The following is a 7,230-nucleotide window of genomic DNA, read 5'->3' on the forward strand; positions in this document are numbered from 1 at the left end:
TGCTAAATTATATTCCACATATTATCCTATTTGGAAAAATAACATAAAGATAAAAACAGGAAATTTTATAAACAAATACTCAAACTCCAATTAACCTACACTTCTATATCAATCTTCTTCAGTGAGTAAGCCCTTATTATCACACAAAAAAAATTTCTTCTTCTCTCTGCGTACAAGATAAGTAGGAACAACTCCCCAAAAAATATGCACACAAGATAAAGGAGGAGACTTGCAAAGCTCAATATTTCTTTCATTTTGTTGTGCCATTTTTGGTTTCTGAAAAAAGATGAGGAAGGAGCCTTGTAATTGTAGAATTGTGAAGAAGAATTGATTGCTGACTACACACCAGTGAATCACTGTCCAAATTGTAATCAAAATGCAACCAATTAGAATGCACTCAAAGTGTCCTATGAAATTTTTAAATGAGATTTCGGATACTGTCCTGCTTCAAAACAGCTGTTCCTACTTCTAAATGAGATTGGGGGCGTCATTCCTGATTCAACTATAAAAAGTTCAAATTTATGAAACCAATCCAATAGGTTTGATCCTTAAAACTTTTCTCTTAATATAGTTATTAACAAGCATTCCAATAGGTTTGATTCAACTACTAGAATGTTTAGTTATTTGATTCCAATAGGTTTGATTTCATATGAGAAATACTTATGACGGCTATTAAGAAATTTATTTAAAGGAGGTTCATGTGTAGGCTGTAATATGTTTAATTATCAAATCTTTTGTTAAAATGTATGGTGGAAAATATGAAATGCTTCACCAAATAAGATATGATTTGGAGTTTATTTTAATAATAATTGATGAAATGGAATATATAAGATATGACGTGGAATTTATTTTAGTAATAATTGATGAAGTGGAATATATTTAACAGTTAAGTTAACTGATTGAATAAAATCTGTTAAAAATGATCTATTGATATAAAATCTAGAAGTACAAGGACCAATTAAGATGGTAAAAGGACATATCGAAATAAGTAGTCAAAGTACAAGGACCTATAGATTTGTTTTGCCTCTCTTTTTTTACCAAATGTTGTTTGTCTTTTGCGTGTGACCCTCTATGAGGGGGTAACCACTGTTGATAGTCTAAAGGAATCTGCAACAGTGATAGTAAACTTTGAATTAGGCAAAACATAAACATGTAAGCATCTGTTCCTCATCCGTGTTAAAGCAATAGTGATACAAGTGAACGAATTAGGCTTCAAGATGAGAAATTTGTATCAATTTCTATATAAAAAAGAAATGCTAAGCTAAAACAGTGCATGCTTTTGCAACAGAAACGCACACATACATAATGCAATCAGACTCTGAATAATCAAAAAGGAGGGTGGAGGCGGCGAAGGTGATATGCAGAATTGAGGGAAAATAGAATTGGAGTTAAAAATATCAATATTGTGGTGTAAATACTAGGTGGTAATTTGGTTAATTCATGAATATTGTGAGAGAAATAATTAGAAAATAGAAGGGAAAATAGATAAAAATTCAAAAATCCATTATTCCGAAAAATTCGCATGTCACGATCCCATATTTCGAAAGGTTAGCGAATTTAATCCCAAATTCCGAAAGGCCTGCGAATTAAATCCTTTTTTTTGGAAATCTCTCACACTAAATAGGCCAGCCGCTTCTTCTCAAAACATTTCTCTTCAGATTCAAGCTATCTTTCTCCTAATTCCTTCTAATTTATTATCTTAATCCATTTTCTTTTATCAATCTTCCTTCTTAAATCTCTAATTTTGTGGGGTCAGATGAGGAGTTGCGCAGTGGCTCGGCGGCCAATCGCAAAGGTTTCCAGCAGCACTCATCGGTCGATGGTGGGGTCGGCCGACGGACCAAAATGTGAGTGTAATGTGTTAGTGGAAACTGAGGTCCATTTACCAAAAATGAAAAAAAAAGTGGACAACATTTCACGGATAGACCAAAAATGACAAAACTGGACAATATTTCACTCACGGAGGGAGTATTTTATAATAACTTCAATGTTATTCATGTAATTATTTCCAAAACTCCCCTATATGTATAAATTAGTCAATCAAAATTTAAATGGTTAAATTAATAAAATAGATTTGGCTAATAAAATTAGTTAACTCAATAGATTATCATTTTCTATTACAGATGATGTATTCATAAAAGTTGTTAAACAATTTCTAGATAATAAATGAAAACCTTAGAAAGAATAAAATAAGATTTATAGATAATAAATGAATAATTTAAAAAGAATATAATAAGAATTTACTATAAAATTTATAAATATTCCAATACATACACATAAATGTTGATAAAAAAATAAATAAAAGGCATTAAATATTTCTAATGATGATAAACAAGGAAGTAGTGAGTATAAGAAATCAGGTCTTGTAAATCAAGTTCAATAAGAATACATAAATGGAGAGAAAAAAAGTTTTTATTTATTTTCAATAATGTTTTATTCTAAAGATTTTTAATTTTAGAGCTCTTATAAAAACTTTTCTTTTAGCAAAAAAGATATGATGATGAGTTTTAGGAGAGCAACCTGGTGCAAGGCCGGGGCCTCCGATGACCGGATCAGTGACTGAGATCCCACCTGTACGCAGTGAACTACTAGAAGAAGGCGAGAGAGAATAAAAAGGAGCAATTTGCATTAATTCATATATGGAAATTGGAATACAATGAGAAAACAACTTGTTTAGCTGCATGTACGGAAATTACAACCCAATCAACGATCTAACTAATTCAAACCCCATGCTTCCGCGCGTATGATGATTCATTCCCATGCTTTTCACGCGTTGCATGTATCCATGCAACACTTATTCTACTCCCATCCAAGCGTGATGCAGTATTGGAAGAGTTATATTTTTTATTTTATTTATTTTCTAGTTAATATAATTAGTAGATGAAAAAATATTAGAAGTAATTGTTTTTCCTTCTACAAATTAGATTTTTCTATTTTGCTTATTTTCCTTTTAGTTATTTTCCTTGTAGTTTTATTTTCCTTGTAGTTTTATTTTCCATAAGTTTAGGATTTTACTTTGCCGCCTCATTGTTGAACTTAAAAGACAGACTTTGATTAATAATTTTACATTGAGTTTTTATACTCCAGAGTTCTCATTTAGTTGAGTTCTTTATCTACCAGCCAGTCATTTTCTCATACGTTTCTGCATCATTTGGTATCACGATCCAGATTGATTATCAATGGCTGAACGTAGACATGGCGGCAGACGTGGCGATGCTCGTGGCAGCGGTCATGGTGGGGGACGTGGAGATCTCCCAAACGAAGAGGCTGCACGAAAACGTGATCTGCGTGACATCGAGATTGATGATCTGAGATAACAGGTTCGAGACCTCTAGCGCGACATCGAGATCGATGATCTATGACGACAGGTTCGAGACCTCCAGCAACGGGAAGAGCATTGTCAAAAATCCAAACCGAAGAGGTCTAATGCGTCGGAGCGTCGTTTGATGCATGCATGATCCAGTATTCGACGACGTCTGCAGTAGCCAACCAAAGTCCAGTTCAAACTTCGGCGGCTTTAACAAGCAGAGCGATTTCGACCATGATTCAATCTTCACATCATCTAACACGGGATGAACCGTCGAAGAATTGTAACAGCAATATATTATCGATGCCGGTGTATGATACGCCCATATATGATGAGGATATGTTGTCGATGCCGGTGTATGATGAGCCATCTACGACGATGATATATTGTCGATGCCGATGTATGATAAGCTCGTTACAACGATGATATATTCTGTGAGCTCCCTGGATTAATGAGCAAATCCCTGCCTCCTTCCGTGACGGTGCTGCCGAAGACGAGGGCGTTGCCGTTGATGATCGATGATGAGGAGTTGGAGGGGATTGTGGTTCCACAGCAGAGAAAGGGCGAGGAGAGTGAGGTTTTTTATTTTTCGAAAGATGTTAGTTTCCAGAAATCGATGAAGCTCAAGGTAGCAAATTTGGATCCTTTCAATTATAATTCATCTGAGGAGTTGGAGAATATTGTGGCTCAGCCGCAAAGAAAAACTAGAGAGATTGAGTTTTTATTTTTTATTTTTCAGAAGACGTGGATTTCCAGAAATCAAAGAAGCTCAATAAAGCTGTTTATTATCTTTCTAAATATAATTCATCAGAGGGTTGGAGTTTTAGTTGGAAAGAGGATTCTTTACTTTTCTCTTGTCCTCAAGGTTTGAAATGATGAATTTTCTCTTGCATGTCATGGATAAACTCCCAAGTCCCATCAAAGCGCTTATTTCTTAGCTCGTGTTCCCTTGCTTCACCAAGCGACGCTCCAAATATTGAACAAGCTCCAAAAATGTAGAATTCCCAATGGTAGGAAGGGAGCCATGTAACTGAGCAAGCGGACCCATCTTCTTCTTCAAACGAGTTTTTGTAAGAGTTTTAAAATTTAAAATTTTAGTATAAGATTTATTTAAAATAAACGAAAACCTTTTTTCTCTTCGTTTCAATTTTCTTCGTGCCCTTACCAAAACAACGTTGAACTTGATTTATAAAATCCGATTTCTTATACTCAATACTTCCTTGTTCATCATCACTAGATATATTTAATGCTTTTTATTTTTCTTTATCAATATTCATGTGTATATATAATAATAGCAATTAGAATGGAGTATTTATAAATTTTATAGTAATTTTTTTAGTTTTTAAAAGTTATCTTGAAGTCTTATTACATTCTTTTAAAAAATGTTCGTTTATTATCTAGAAGTCTTATTATATTCTTTCTAAGGTTTTCATTTATTATCTAGAAATTGTTTCGCAACTTTTGTGAATACATAATTTGATATTTTCTCATTTAATTAAGAAAATGATAATATATTGATTTAATTTATTTTAGTAGCCAAATCTTCTTTCCTCTTTCAAAACTTGATTTTTCCATTTCATAAATATTAAGAACTTGCTGTTTCTCACAGAGGAATAAAAAAATCAAATAAATTAAATAAATAAAATAAAATAAATATATATTATTTTATTTGTGTATTAGAAACAGCAGCTCCTGCACAGCAGAGGATCCATATCCCTCAATCCCATTTAAAATAACCACATTCTTGAATGCGTATTTTAATAAGAATAATAAGGGCGTGTTCGATTCTGAGTTATTGATTTTGCATGAAACAATTCTTGAATTATTAATATCTAGTGGGACCCATCAAAATGTATGTATCTGCATATGTTCGGTGTTGCCGAAATGGTGTTCAGAATTGATTTGATGGGTTTAGTTGACCTCCCTGCAGCAACTTGTTGGACAAATATGCCCTCCATTTTTTTCCAAATCCCACGACCTACCTTTCACCGAAAAGGAGTCTTACGAAGATGTTGATGTCGCCGGAGTTTTTACCTCTTTGAAGCAGACGAGTCTTTGCTTGAGTACAGACTCTAACATAGTGAGACCTCCAAATTAGCATGATAACCATGTAGGGGTAAGAGAAACTACAATACCGACTACGTTTGAAGAAGATGGCGACGAATTGAAAGCTGGCGACGGTCTTGGTCTTCAACACTCTCATCTCCTTTTCTCTCACTTCTAAATTCGGCGACTAGCGCGGCAACCGGAGTCGCGGTTTCTAAACTGCCGTCACTTTCGATCTATCTCTTGTCATCTCCCAATTCTCTCTCTATCCGCCCTCCATACGCCCCGGGCTGGACATCATCCTCCCCGACGAGGTCTGCAACCTTTCCGCCTAGTCCCATGTTGCCGTCTCCTTCGAGATGAAGCCCGTTGCTGAGAACTTAGAGAGAGAAAGAGCTCCAGCTTGTTCAGTTGTGAGTGATTTTAGGGAATAACAATTTTGGGGGGATTAAAATTTTTCAGGGGCAAAGAAGTAAAACTCAATACCATTTTTTGCTCCACTGTGTGAACATAGAAATGAATATCAACTCCTTCAGCAGAAATGATTTAGGTGAAAATTAATGGAGCAACAGTGCGGGCCTAGGAGTTTTCGAGGGCCGTGTAGAATTATTTAATGAATACCGAACTGACATAATTGTCAAGTTTTCAACCAAATTCTGCCCATTTAAAGAACAACGAACGAGCCCAAACATCAATGTATGAAGCAGAATGAGCAGGCGGCAAGGACAAGGTCACCAGTAACGGCGTCAAAATCGCGACGCCGATTTTTCGCCGACGCCGGTTCTGACGCCGAACCATTGGAACCGGCGTCGGCGAAATCGGCGTGGCCATGCCGATTCGCGCGATGACGCCGGTTCCGACGCCGATCCTCACGGCGCCATTGCGGGTCCCGGATCGGCGTCAAACCGGCGTCAGATTTTATTATTTTTTTTTCTTTTGAAAACACTATATATACGCGCTTTGAACGTCATTTTCATTCGCACCACTTGTTTTAACGAGTACTCTCTCTACCTTACTTTCTGTTCAAGATCAATAACGAGCAATGGAGAACAACTACGAAGGTACTCCAGTGACTCCCGGGGGATGGTCTCAGACTCCCCCGCCTCCCGGTGTAGGGTCTCAGACGGCCCCGACTCCCGGGGTAGGGTCCCATACTTCCCCGGCTCCTGGGGGGAGGTGGTTGGCCTCCGATGACCGGGTACTACAACATGTACCCGTGGCAGCAGATGATGCCGGGGTGGGCACCCGGCATGCAGCCCCCTATGCAGATGATTCCGGGGTGGGCACCCGGGATGCAGCCACCGGCGCAGCAGATGATTCCACCGGCGCAGCAGATGATTCCCCCGGCGCAGGGGACGCACGGGGGGGACAACGCCTATCGGCCGACTTTTGATTTTTCCACCGGTTCTTCGCACACATCGACCCCAACGGATGCACAGTATACGGAGACATTCTCCTTAGCGGACTTGGGTTTTGATATGAACGAGGTTCTGGAAACTCTCATTCAAAGCCAGGGAGTAGGGCGGGGTAAGAAGAAGGGCAAGGCCAATAAGGTCGGCGAGTCGTCGCAGCCGGAGGCGGAAATCCGGGTCCGGAGGAAGTGGACGGACGTGGAGAACGTTGCGGTTGCCAAGGCGTGGGTGAGTGTCTGCGACGATCCTCTCGTTTCGAACAACTAGAGGATCGTCAACTTGTGGGCCAAGGTAGCCGCAACCTACAGGGCATTTTGCCCTGAAGGGAGACCGTGCACCGGGGAGGAGGTTCGGAAGTGCTGGGACCGAATCAGGTCTGGCGTCTCTCGATTTTCGGGTTTGTACGCCAACGCCCTCCGCATGCAGACCAGTGGCCAAACAGAGGAAGACTGCAGGAGGATTGCG

Source organism: Salvia splendens, chromosome 13 (assembly GCF_004379255.2).
Source record: "Salvia splendens isolate huo1 chromosome 13, SspV2, whole genome shotgun sequence".
NCBI lineage: Eukaryota > Viridiplantae > Streptophyta > Magnoliopsida > Lamiales > Lamiaceae > Salvia > Salvia splendens.